The sequence below is a fragment of the Nicotiana attenuata genome, unplaced genomic scaffold (assembly GCF_001879085.1).
Source record: "Nicotiana attenuata strain UT unplaced genomic scaffold, NIATTr2, whole genome shotgun sequence".
Taxonomy (NCBI): Eukaryota; Viridiplantae; Streptophyta; class Magnoliopsida; order Solanales; family Solanaceae; genus Nicotiana; species Nicotiana attenuata.
The window spans coordinates 36,875-50,419 of record NW_017675168.1 but is presented as its reverse complement, the minus strand read 5'-3'; the positions used below and the strand labels follow the sequence as shown (position 1 = coordinate 50,419).

Below are 13,545 nucleotides of genomic sequence, written 5' to 3'. Positions count from 1 at the left end.
CCCCGGCCTCTGACGGCTGCAGTAGGGAGCGCGGGTACCTGATCATCTCGAGTAGCACGTGTCATCACCATCTATGAGAGAATAGAAGGCAGAATTTAGGATTGTGATGTCAAAAATCTCGCACGACAGGGAAGTCAAATGAAGTGGAATTTTCCTAACAGTTACATAGCCTCTCGTAGATAAGTACAGACGTCTCCGTACCGATCACCGAGACTCTAATAAATCGGCTTGTGATCCGTGACTCCTATGAACCTAGAGCTCTGATACCAACTTGTCACGACCCCAGTTCGCCCTCCGTGAACCGTCGTGACAGCACCTAGTCTCTATGACTAGGTAAGCCTAAAATTTGCGGAAAAAAAACTAAACTTGCAGAAGTAAAACAAATTTACAGGAATAAAGCATTAATAGTGTTTTAAATGGCCGCTCGGCACACGCCATATGTAAATCTCAAAACCGATATCCAATCCAAGACCCGGAAACCCACGAATCACAAGCAAAGAAAAAAAAGAGAAATACTATATAGCTCTAACTCCGGAATTTGTCTAATAAAATCAGAAAGTACAGAAGGGCTAAATACTAAAAAGTCAGGAATAGAAAGGGACTCCTTGATCTGCGGACACGGCAGATGTACCTCGAAGTCTCTCAGTAGTCGCCTCCCTCAAGGATAGTAGGCCTGAGAAGAAGTACCTGGATCTGCACATGAAAAACATGCGTAGAAAAGGCATGAGTACACCACAACGGTACTCAGTAAGTGCCAAGCCTAACCTCGGTCAGGTAGTGACGAGGAAGGTCAGGGCCCTACTGAGATCAACTAATATATAGGGGTTAACAGTGTAATTAAAACAGTATAAATAAGTGCAACAGTAGGGAATGACATAGAATTGAAAGAACAGCAACAGCTAGGACAAAGACAAACAAACAGCGGAAAGAAATACAGCTCAACACAGTAGTAACAACCGGGGCACCTTCCAGGATACCGGCCTGAGGTCCCAATCACAACTATCCAGTGGATCTCCCGGGGTTTCCGTCCCGTAGTCCATCTATCAATGCGCGGGGGATCTACCGAAAATCTCGATCCGTAGTCCCCAAATATGAATGTGCAGGGGGATCTATCGGGAATCGAACCCGCAGTCCCAAAGTAAACAGACAAGGGGGAGCTACCGGAATCCCACATCCGTAGTCCCAATGTAAACACACAGCAACAGCAAGAAAATATTCAGAAATGGAAATTTCATATCAAGGCAGCAAGTAATCCTAGCCTAACATGCTACACATAATGCAATCAGGGCAATTTAAGTAAATAGGCAATTTAAGTCAACCAAACATGCTTTTCTAACTAACAACATGCTAAATTTACAAGTATAATAAAGCAGGGAAAGAAATATGCTAATGAATACTTTAAGAAAGACCAGATTTCCAACAATTTTGCACAAGTACGCGCCCGTCACCTCACGCACATGGCAATTCAGTTACCAAATATTCCAATCCTTAGGGGAAGGTCCCCCACACAAGGTTAGACAAGCCACTTACCTCCAACCGGCTCAAATCAACTAGAAACCACGCTCTTGCCACGAGTATCCGACTTCAAACGGCCCAAATCTATTCAATTCCATTTCATAATGTAAATAATACTTCAAGAAACTGATTCTACAATTAAATCCTAAGCTAATGCGCGAAATTATGTAAAAGGACCAAAACGCACCTCAGGCCGACGTCTCAAAATTGGGTGAAATTTATATTTTCAGAAACCTCGTACTCCCACGAGTCTATTCATAACAAGAACACCGAAATCGAAGTCCAAATGACCCCTCAAATCCTCAATTAAAGGTCTAAGAACTTTTCCCCCAATTTCTACCAAAATTTGGAAATTAAATGATGAAATTAACTAAAGATTTATGGAATATAACTAGAAAGGGGTAAAGAATCGTTACCCATATATCTCCTCTTCAAATCCCTCTCAAAATCACCCTTTCCCGAGCTCCAATTCGATTTTTCAACTTTTGAAACCAAACCCTCGAAATTTCATATTTCTGCCCAGCTATTTCCGCATCTGCAGTCCCGCTTCTGTGGACCAAAATGTCGCGTATGCGACTTTCGTTAAAGAGCCCAGGAGTCGCATATGCGGTTCTTCTTTCGCAGATGCGAAACCGCATCTGCGGTGAAACTTCCGCATCTGCGGAACCTGAAGGAAACCCAAGAAACCGCATCTGTGCTTGCCTTGCTGCATCTGCGGCGCCGCATCTGCGGTCCACAAACCGCAGATGCGAAAATATCAGAAGCAGCAAAAATCTGCAATCTCTTAACTTCAAAATCTTTCCGCCAACCATCCGAAATCATCCCGAGGCCCCCGGGACCTCAACCAAAAGCACCAATCACACCTAATACCTCATTCAAACTTGTACCAATCATTAAACCACCCTAAAAAACATCGAAAACTCGATAATCAAGGATTTAAGCCTAAGAACCCCAATTTCCTCAAAAATATGCTTTTGATCAGAAACCTAACCAAACCATCTCCGAATAACCTGAAATTTTGCACACACATCCAAAATGACATGAAGGAACTACTGCAAGCCTCGGAATTCCATTTTGGCCCTCGGATCAAAATCTCACTATCGAACCGGAAACTTCCAAAATTCAACCTTCGGCATTTCAAGCCTAAATTAGCTACGGACCTCTAAAACACAATCCGACCATGCCCCTAAACCCGAAATTGCCTAACGGAGCTAACAGAACCATCGGATTTCCATTCTGAGGCTGCCTTCTCACTGTTCTGCCTACGGTCAGTTTTTCCAACACTTAAGCTCTCATTTAGGGACTATGTGTCCCAAAACTCTCCGAAACTCAAAACCGAACATCCCGGTAAATCAAAATAGCAGAAATAAACTTGGGGAAAGCAGTTAATAGGGGATCGGGGCATAAATTCCAAAAACGACCGGCCGGGTCGTTACAAGTTTCACGTACTATAACATGCTATATATGTAGTTAAAGTAGCACGAAGTGTGTGTGTTATGTATACACACACTAACATATACTATAACAAGTTATATATACGTTATAGTATTACAGTGAAGTGTCTGTGTGTGTGTGTTTGTCTATATATATATATATATATATATATATATAAGCGCTAAGAACACAGGGCCGAGTTCTTTTAGGTATTGATACACTTGTAAATTGATTCATCGACTTATAACCTACTCAGATGCATCTTTGAATATTAAAAACAAAACGTCTCGACTTATATCAATTAATCTGTTATAATTGATTCATCGACTTATAACCTAGTGATGAATGAATGTAATTCATTAACTCTGTTATAATAGAAATAATGAATACTATTATATCAATTAATAGAATAATATTATATTAGTTTATCAATTCATTCATACGTAGTAATGTATAAGATTGATCATCAATTACAATATAGTTTATGCGTGTGTATGAAATTACTCATATACTTAAATATAACTTAAAAAATTCCTTTACATACATGGTATTATAATCTATTAAAAGTAATTACCTAGTTAATATAATTTTTTTAAAAAGATTATGCTTATAGTTTATAATTAATTATAATAATTGTAGTTAAATAAAATAAATATTTATAGCTAATAAGATTTTTTTCGTAGCTTATAATATATAAAAACCAAAATAGAAAAAANATGTTGTACAAAATACTCCTTGACTTTTATATACTTTGAACTAGACAAATAGAACTGGTTTTGAAGTAGGTGCAATAAGCGTTAACTTAGTATTGTTAGTTTAATTTGTTAGTTCTGTTGAACTTCAATTTGTTGGTTTTTACTGTGTTTTTTGAATTGTGTTGTTGTTGTTGTGTTGTTGTTGTTGTTGTGGTGGTGGTGGTGGTGTTGTTACCGGGTTGTTGTGGAGATTTTGGTATTGAAATTGTAGTTTATGAATTGAATATTGTTATTTAGGAATTTGGTATGCTAGCAGGTGGTCTAGCTACCAAAACAGGCAGTTTCTGCCAAAATTATATTTAAAAAAAATATTTTCTGGGCAATAGCGACCAAGGTTGGTCGCTAATTAACCCAGATTTCCTAAAAAGCGACCAACTTTGGCCGTTATTCTATTAAAAAGAAATTCTGGAAATTAGCGACCAATTTTGGTTGCTTATGTTTAAAAAAATTAAATTCTTGAAGTTAGCGACCAATTATGGTCTCTTATGTTTAAAAAAAATTTTAAAAAAAAAAAAAAAAAAAAAGCGACCAAATTTGGTCGCTATTTTCAAGATTTTAAAATATAATATTTGGTTTACAGACCAAAGTTGGTCGCTATATTTTGAATATTAATAAATAAATAAAAAAACGTAATTTAAATATAGAGACCAACTTTGGTCGCTAAATTTATATTATTAAAATATTAAAGCGACCAAAGTTGGTCGGTATATTGTTTACCGGAATATTTGGTCTCTAAGGTAAAGGGACCAGCAAAATAGCGACCAAGCCAGTTTGGACGCTTTTTGGTCGCTTTGTGACTTGTAAGCGATCAACTTTGATCGCTTTTTATGGTCGTTTTTTTCTGGATTTCTAGTAGTGTTTTGAGCTTTGTTGATCCAGTAATCCAACTAAACCTAATTCTGTCCATAAGTTACATCATCTCTGAAACTACATTTTACATCAAAGTAACTTTCAAGGGCTAAGCCCATCAGAGCTTGGTTTGTTGAGACCCATAAAAGGAATTCTAGTGTACCATCAAAATTACCCTTCTTCTCCTTTTCCATTTTCTCAACAGCCCTTTGATAGTACTACTACTGCTGTTACAGCATTCCCTACACCTTCTTCGCCTTGTTATATTAACAATAATAAAAGCACAATTAATTCTTCTGCTCTAATTATCAGTCCCATCATCAACCCCAAGCTGGATTTTTGTCAAGATTCCCGTGTAAATGGAGCACTAGAGCTCGGCGGATGCGATGGACTAGTACTCTCCATGCGCGTTTTGTTCATGCTGTTGAGCTCTTGGGTGGCCATGAAAGTCGGTTTCTTCTTCTTTTGTCCTTAAATGTCATTGTTACTTTTCATAGGGAGCACCTTTCTCCTTAGTGATGAATAAGTCGGGTCAGTGAATTTATATACTGAAGGAATAAACAAAAAAAATTAAACTTCACTGCTAAATGAGAAAATAATACTAACTACTAGATTATATGAAACTAAACCGATATGAGTTCACATTTTTTGGGTATTTAGGAGCAACACCGAAGCCAGTTCTTGAGCTTATGTCAAATGCCATTTACAGGTATAGACTTTTAGTTGCCTCGTTTCCTTGGGCCTCTTCATTTTAATGGATTCCTCAATATATAGCACATGCATCCCTTTGAAGTTGCATTGTTTCGAATCCCAATGTGTTTAACTATAAATTAAGAAGCTTTGTTTTGGAGTAGATTCTCAAGTGGTTATAATTTCATAAGAAAAGGGGTTTCAGTTCTAGAGACATTTCAAATTCCAATGCTCTCTTTTTCCTATGCATTTTTCTTTCTTTTTGGACACTCAAAATTTCTTAAAGCTTCGTTTTATACCAGTAGATCTCATGGTTCTGCGAGGCTATTATGCAGCTTTCTAATTTTGTTCGCTTGGGAGAACCAACTCATGTACTAGTAAAAAGTAAAGAAAGAAACGACTTAGTTCAATTACAGGAGAGAGAAGACAAGGTGTCTTCCATAAAACCTTGTTTGTTTCTTTTCACTTGACATTTATTTGTTTGTTTTTATCTGCTTTGTATAAATTTACCCTAGTTTTGTAGAATGTATAGTCGCATATAATACTTATGGTGTTCATTTTAAACTACAAAACCTGCAGATGTTCTAATAACAAATCAGTCAATACTTTTTTATGGAAATAGTACTGCTTTGTTTTCTATATGATAAAAAAGAACACTTTTAGGGATGGCAATGGGGGCAGGGCGGGGCGAGTTAACTTTTTCCCTACTAAGGTTTTGCCCTGCGCCGCCCTGCCCCGTTTAACTCACTGCCCCATTTAGATTAAACTCTGCCCTGCCCCGTTTAGCCCTATCCTGTCCTGCCCTGCCCCATTTAGCCTCACAGTTACATTCTTTTTTACTATCCAAATTTGAATGTTTCTTCTAAATTAATTCCTTTAAACGTCATCTTCAACTTCTCTTGCAATTTTACTTTTATAATGTAACTACTACCACACCATTATTCTCATTTTCTTACCACCTTTATTCTCAAGTTCTTTTTTTCTCCGAAAAGGTTCAGTGACTTAATTAAATATGAATTGAGTACATCTATCAACGGTATTTCTGTTTTTCTACTAACTAGTATTTATACGTATTTGTTTTAAATAAAAAAGATGGTAAGCCATTTGTCTATACTCTATAGTATAACTTCTTTTTAAATATATCTAAGTAATTTAGTGTTCTAGCGACCTTAGTTACAAAATACACCTAGAGGGAACAACACAGTTAAGCGGTGATAATTTGATTAGTAATAATATACATATTATAGTTTAATCTTTTTTCTGATGATGTTATTATCTAATTAAATTTTAAAGTATGTAAGAAGTAAAACCTTAATCACACATCATTAGAGGTGTTAATTTAAAATCCCAAAGGTAAGGAAAATTGCATAACAAATTAAATACAAAAAGAAAGAAGAAAAAGATTTGGTGGACAAGTTGAGTTGTTGATATGAAACCTAACGAGTTCAAAATTAATATTTATCAAATACTATGTAAAAGTAACATTACAATAGTCAATTTTGTGTTTAATAAGCGTAATTTGTGGTAAGAAAATGAGAAGAATGGTATGGTAATAGTTACAGAATACTAAACGTTAAGTAGTAGTAGCATTCAGCTTTAGGATAAAAGGTTGACCTACCATCTGCCCTGCCCTATTAAAAAATTTCAGAAATTAAGTTTTGCCCCGCCCCGCCCTATTTAACTATTCCCCTGCCCTGCCCCATTAAGTGTTTGCCCTGCCCCGCCCCGCCCCGCCCCGTCCCGCCCCGTTCCAATTGCCATCCCTAAAGACTTTACCATCGTTGCCGATGAAACAAAAAACACAAAAACTATTGCTTAAAAACAAACCGACCAACGTCCAAGCAGAGGCAACAATAGATTTAGAATGCGCGCGTGTGATGTTATTATATGTATATATTAAAAAAATTCTTATGTATAGCATTCGAAAAGAAAATAATGAGCTTAATTGAACTCGTGAAAGTTGCCTTATATGCTCTGGAACAACATATATATGCCAAACAAAGTTCAAAGACAAAGTACTCCATTTTCCAGGAAACAAAACCTGAAAATTCATTGTCAGCTAAATCATTTCACACGAACTTGCACTCTAAAAACTCTCTCTCCAACGGCTCTTAACGGATCTTTCCAAATAAGCGCGTTTTTCTCACGCTCCACCTGATGGAGCCGCCGGAAGGCTCTCTTCCGGCGAGTAAACATGGGGAAAATATTCCTTCAGCGGTCACGAAGCCTAACAATGAAGAAATTCCAAAAAATCAGTCTTATGCTACATCGGTTAGTGCTCCATCATCTTCAACTCTGAACCCTAACCGGGCGGACAAAGAAAAAGTCATTGCTCGACAAACAACGCACAACGGGATACCGGCTGTGATATTCAAGGCCAAAGATTACTATGGCATCATGGCAGAGTCTTGTAAGTACACTATTGTGGGCAGATTTCTTAAACCTTATCCCCAAACTGATAGACTTAGGCCTAGATTCAAAGAATTGATTACCTTGAAAGGTGTTGCTAAAATAGGTGTCTACGACAACTACAATGTTTTTATGGATCTCTTCAATGAAGACGACTTCAAATTTGTGTGGTTTAAGAGGGTTATTTAAATAGAGGGTATGCAAATGTGGCTTCAAAAATGGTCACCGGATTTCAAACCGGAAGGGGACCTTCCTATTGCTCCTACATGGGTCCTGATACCGGGTCTTCTTTTTCACCTACATGATTGGCATTACATCAAACAACTCTTGAGTTCTGTTGGTACACCTCTTGCCTTAGATGCAGCTACATTTAGGAGAACTAGGCCGAGCATGGCAAAAATGAGAGTAAAGGTTAATCTGCTAAAGCCACTACCTGATTCTCTTATAGTTGGGAAAGAAGATGATGAATCTGTCACGCCCCAAACTTGGGGAGGCATGGTTGGCACACGGTGCCGTACTGGCCCGAGCGAACCACTTTGTAACTCCTTTTTTTTTCTTTTCTTTCATAACTATCATGGGCCAACATGGCCATAACTCATAATGTTGTAACGACCTGGCCGATCATTTTTAGAATTTACGCCGCGATATCCTATTAACTGCTTTTCCTGTGTTTATTCTGCTATTTTGATTTGTCGGGATGTTCGTTTTTGAGTTTCAGAGAGTTTTGAGACACTTAGTCCCTAAATGAGAGCATAAGTGTTGGAAATTTGACCGTAGTCGGAACAGTGTGAAGACAACCTCTGAATGGAATTCTGATGGTTCTGTTAGCTCCGTTGGGTGATTTCGGGCTTAGAGGCGTGATCGGAATGAGTTTTGGAGGTCCGGAGTAGATTTAGGCTTGAATTGGCGAAATTGGATTTTTGGCGATTTCCGGTTGGTATGTGAAATTTTGATATAGGGGCCGGAATGGAATTCCAAGAGTTGCAGTAGTTCCGTTGTGTCATTTGGAATGTGTGTGCAAAATTTCAGGTTATTCAGATGTGGTTTGGTAGGGTTTTTGATCAAAAGCGTAATTTAGAAGATTTTGGAGCTCTTAGGCTTGAATCCAATTCGAATTTGGGGTTTTGATGTTGTTTTGAGCGTTCCGAAGGTTGGAACAAGTTTGAATGAGGTTATGGGATATGTTGGTATGTTTGGTTGAGGTCCTGAGGGCCTCGGGTGAGTTTCGGGTGGTCAATCGGACCATTTCATGATGTTTGGAGTTGCAGAAAATTGCATATCAGTGCTGCAGAGAAATGACCTTCGCGTTCGCGAGTGGGTCCTCGCGTTCACGAAGGGTCATCTGATGAAGCTGGGATTTAAGCCTTCGCGTACGCAAGGAAGGCTACGCGTTCGCGAAGGGCTGGGCGTTTGGTCACCGCGTTCGCGTAGAGGAAAAGTGGTCAGCTGGGTTTGAGGTATTTTATTCATCGCGTTCGCGAGAGGGGGAATGCGATCGCGAAGGGTGGTATGAGTAAAGCATCACGTTCGCGATTGGAAGGTCGCGATCGCCAAAGAGGAAATTTGGTCAAAGCTATTTTGTGCTTCGCGAACGCGAGGCTTTGACCACGTTCGCAAAGAAGGATTTCAGGCCTGGGCAGAAGGTTTAAATAATCGTCTTGTCCGCGATTTTGGGGTTTATTTCTTCCATTGTTGGTCGTTTTTGGAGCTTTTTGAAGAGGATTGAAGAGGGATTCAAGGGGAATCACTTGGAGGTAACATTTTTGACTTAATAACTCGTTTTTATGTGATTAAAGACCTAATTAGTGGTAAAAAATTTGGGAAAATGGGTAATTAGGGCTTGAGATTAAGAGACGTTAAAAGGGCTATTTGAGGGGCCAATTGAACTCCGATTTTAGTGTTTTTGTTATGTTTAGACTCGTAAGAGTATTAAGATTCTGAAAATGTAAATTTCGCCCGATTTCAAGATATGGGCATTTTGGTCATTTTACCTAATTTCGCGTATTAGCTTAGAATTTCTTTATAGAATTAGTTACTTAAAGTGTTATTTACATTATGAAATTGAATTGGATAGATTTGGGCCATTTGGAGTCGAGTACTCGTGGCAAGAACGTTGTTTCGGGTTGATTTGGAGCCGGTTCGAGGTAAGTGGCTTGCCTAACCTTGTGTGCGGGACCTTCCCCTTAGGATTTGGTATTATTGTTAATTGAAATGCCTTGTACGTGAGGTGACGAGTGCGTACTTGTGCTAATTGTTGAAAATCCGATTTTTGCTAAGTAACTAAGATTGTGTTTTCGTCTCCTGTATTTACTACTTGGAGCTTAAGCTTGTTGTTAGCTTAGGGAAGCATGTCGAAGTGACTTAATTGCCTTATTCACTCAAACTATTTTACCTGAATTCTGTGAGGCATGCTAGATTAGTAATACCTGTTTTCCTTTATATGAAGTTGACAATTTCTGAGTATTCTTCGTGTTGCTGCTGTGTATTTACATTGGGACTACGGATGTAGGATTCCGGTAGATATCCCCCCCCCCTTGTCTGTTTATTTGGGACTACGGATGTGGGATTACGATAGATCCCCCTGCATAGTTATATGGAACTACGAGACTGCACCCGGTAGATTTCCCCAGTACTGGGTATTTAAATTTGGGACTACGGATCGGGATACCGGTATCTCCCCGCGCACTGACAGTTGGACTGCGGGACAGGATCCCGGGAGATCCTTTGGATATATATATGATGGACTACGACACGGTATCCTGGGAGATCCACTGGATAGTTGTAAATGGGACTACAAGACGGTATTCTGGGAGATCCCCGGTTGTCACCTCTGTGTCGAGTTGTATTTCCTTTCCGTGATTATCTTTTCTCTGTTCTAGTTATTGTTGTTCTTTCTATTCTAGGTTACATATTTTTGTTGCACTCAATCATACTGTCTTATTCTACACTGTCATACATAATATTTTATTTAACCTCAGTAGGGCCCTGACCTTCCTCGTCACTACCCGACCGAGGTTAGGCTTGGCACTTACTGAGTACAGTTGTGGTGTACTCATGCCCTTCCTCCGCATGTTTTCATGTGCAGATCTAGGTACCTCTACTCAGACTTACCATCCATGAGGCGAGGTGATCTTTTGGAGACTTAGAGGTATATCTGCCGCGTCCGCAGACCGAAGAGTCTCTCTCTATTCTCTCTTGTAGTTACAACCCTTCTGTATTTACTTTGTTATAGACATTCTCAAGTTAGAGCACTATGTAGTATTCTTAGCTTGTGATTCATGGGTTTCCGGGTTTCGGGAGAGTTGTATTGGTTTTGAGAGTAATATTGTGTATGTCGAGCGACACTTTTACACGTGATTTCATTACACTATTTCTGCTTTACTGGTTTTCTTCCGCAAATTGGTTTTTTTCTTCTTTTCTTCGCATCTTTTTGGCTTACCTAGTTGTAGGGACTAGGTGTCATCACGATAGTTAACAGAGGGCGAACGGGGGTCGTGACAAGTTGGTATCAGAGCTCTAGGTTGATAGGAGTCATGAATCCCAAGCCAGTTTATTAGAGTCCCGCTGATCGGTACGGAGACGTCTGCACTTATCTACGAGGGGCTATGTAACTGTTAGGAAAATTCCACTTTATTTGATTTCCTTGTCGTGCGAGATTTTGATATCACAATACAAAACTTCTGTCTTCTATTCTCTCACAGATGGTGAGGACACGCGCTACTCGAGATGATCAGGCACCCGCGCCCCCTACTGCAGCCGTTAGAGGCTGGGGCAGGGGTAGAGGCCGAGGACGCGCACGCAGTGCAGCCAGGGCACTAGCGCGAGCTGCTACCGTGGAGCCACCAGCAGTACCAGTCGGAGCCCAGGCACCTTGATACGCCTACTGCTACTACCACGCTAGCACTTCAGGAGCTCTAGCGCAGTTTATGACTATGTACACCACTCTAGCTCAGGCAGGGTTGCTTCCCCTTGCTGCAGCTACATCCCAGGCCGGGGAAGGAGCACAGACTCCCCCCGCCCGCACTCCTGAGCAGTGAGTGCATGTTGATCAGGTCCTAGAGGCTATTCCTATATAGCCGGTAGCTCCAGCTCAGCCCGAGGAGAGGGCAGTAGTTTCAGAGGAAGAGCAAAAGAGGTTTGAGAGGTTCAAGAAGTATCAGCCTCTGACATTTAACGGACTAGCCTCAGACGATGCCCTTGGATTTCTTGAGGAGTGCTACCGTATCCTCCGTACTATAGGCATATCAGGATCAAGCGGGGTTTCCTTCATTACCTTCCAGCTTCGAAGAGCCGCCTATCAGTGGTGGCGTGCTTATGAGTTAGACAGTCCGGATGAGGCAGCTTCCCTAACTTGGACTCAGTTTTCAGATATGTTCTTGAAAGAGTATGTTCCTCAAAGCCTCAGAGACGCATTTGAGCATTTGCGCCAGGGTACTATGACTGTTTCGGAGTATGCTGTCCGTTTCACCAGCTTGGCTAGACATGCACCAGCCTTGGTTTCTACTGTTCGCGAGAGGGTTCGCCAGTTTATTGAGGGGCTTATTCCCAACATCAGGTTTAGCATGGCTCGCGAGTTGGAGATGGATATTCATTATCGGCAGGTGGTAAGCATTGCTAGGAGGATTGAGGGTATGCATGCTAGGGATAGAGAGGAGAGGGAGGCCAAGAGGTCTCGAGAGTCGGGCCATTATTCTGGTGCCCGTGCCCCAGCTGCAAATCGGCATGGTAGAGGTTTTGTGGGTCAGCCAGCATAGTTTGCATCTCAGACTTCACACAGTGTTTCAGGTGTTCAGGGGTCTCAGAGTACCCGTACCGCACAGTTTCCACTACCACGTTAGGCGCGAGGTTGTTTTGAGTGTGGTGACATATGCCACGTGGTGAGGTATTGCCCTAGACTGGGGAGGGGTGCACCTCCACAGACTTCTCAGCCACAGCGTGCTCCGCAGAGTTTCCAGGCTATGATTCCAGCACCAGTTACTACCCTTCCTGCCTGTACCGAGGCTTTCGCCTCCGATTCTGTCATCACAGGTATTTTCCTTATCCGTCATAAAGATGCATTGGTTCTATTCGATCTAGGCCCCACCTATTCTTATGTGTTTTCTTATTTTTGTCCCGTATTTGGGTGTGTCTCGGGATTCTTTGAGTTCTCATGTTTATGTTTCTACTCCTGTTGGAGATTCTCTTGTTGTGGACCGCGTTAATCGGTCGTGTTTGATTGCTCTTAGTTGTTTTGAGACCAGAGCCAATTTGTTATTACTCAGCATGGTAGACTTTGATATTATTCTGGGCATGGACTGGTTGTCGCTCCAGTATGTTATTCTTGATTGTCACGCCAAAACCGTGACACTAGCTAGGCCATGTGTACCGCGAGTAGAGTGGAGGGGGTACCTCAGATCACACTTCTGGTAGAGTTATTTCATTCCTTAAGGCTCAGCGTATGGTTGAGAAGGGGTGCGACGCGTATCTAGCTTATGTGAGAGATTTCAGTATTGATACCCCTACAGTTGATTCAGCCCCAGTTTTGACATTGCCTACCGGTTCGGGGTCTTATACTGTCTATTATGATGCCTCGAGAGTTGGCCTTGGAGCGGTATTGATGCAAGACGGTAGGGTGATTGCCTACGCGTCCAGACAGTTGAAGATACATGAGAAGAATTATCCTGTCCATGATCTTGAGTTAGCTGCTATTGTTCACGCCTTGAAGATCTGGCGTCATTATTTGTACGGTGTGCCTTGTGAGATTTATACTGATCACCGGAGTTTGCAGCATCTATTCAAGCAGAAGGATCTTAATTTGCGTCAAAGGAGATGGCTAGAGCTGCTGAAGGATTATGATATCACTATTTTGTATCACCCGGGCAAGGCCAATGTGGTGGTCGATGCTTTGAGCCGC

The 13,545-nt window shown here is 40.8% G+C and overlaps 1 pseudogene; it reads left to right on the top strand.

Moving 5' to 3' along the window:
• LOC109219763 overlaps window positions 1-13,545 on the top strand; it is a 43,609-nt pseudogene that overhangs the window by 5,945 nt on the left and 24,119 nt on the right.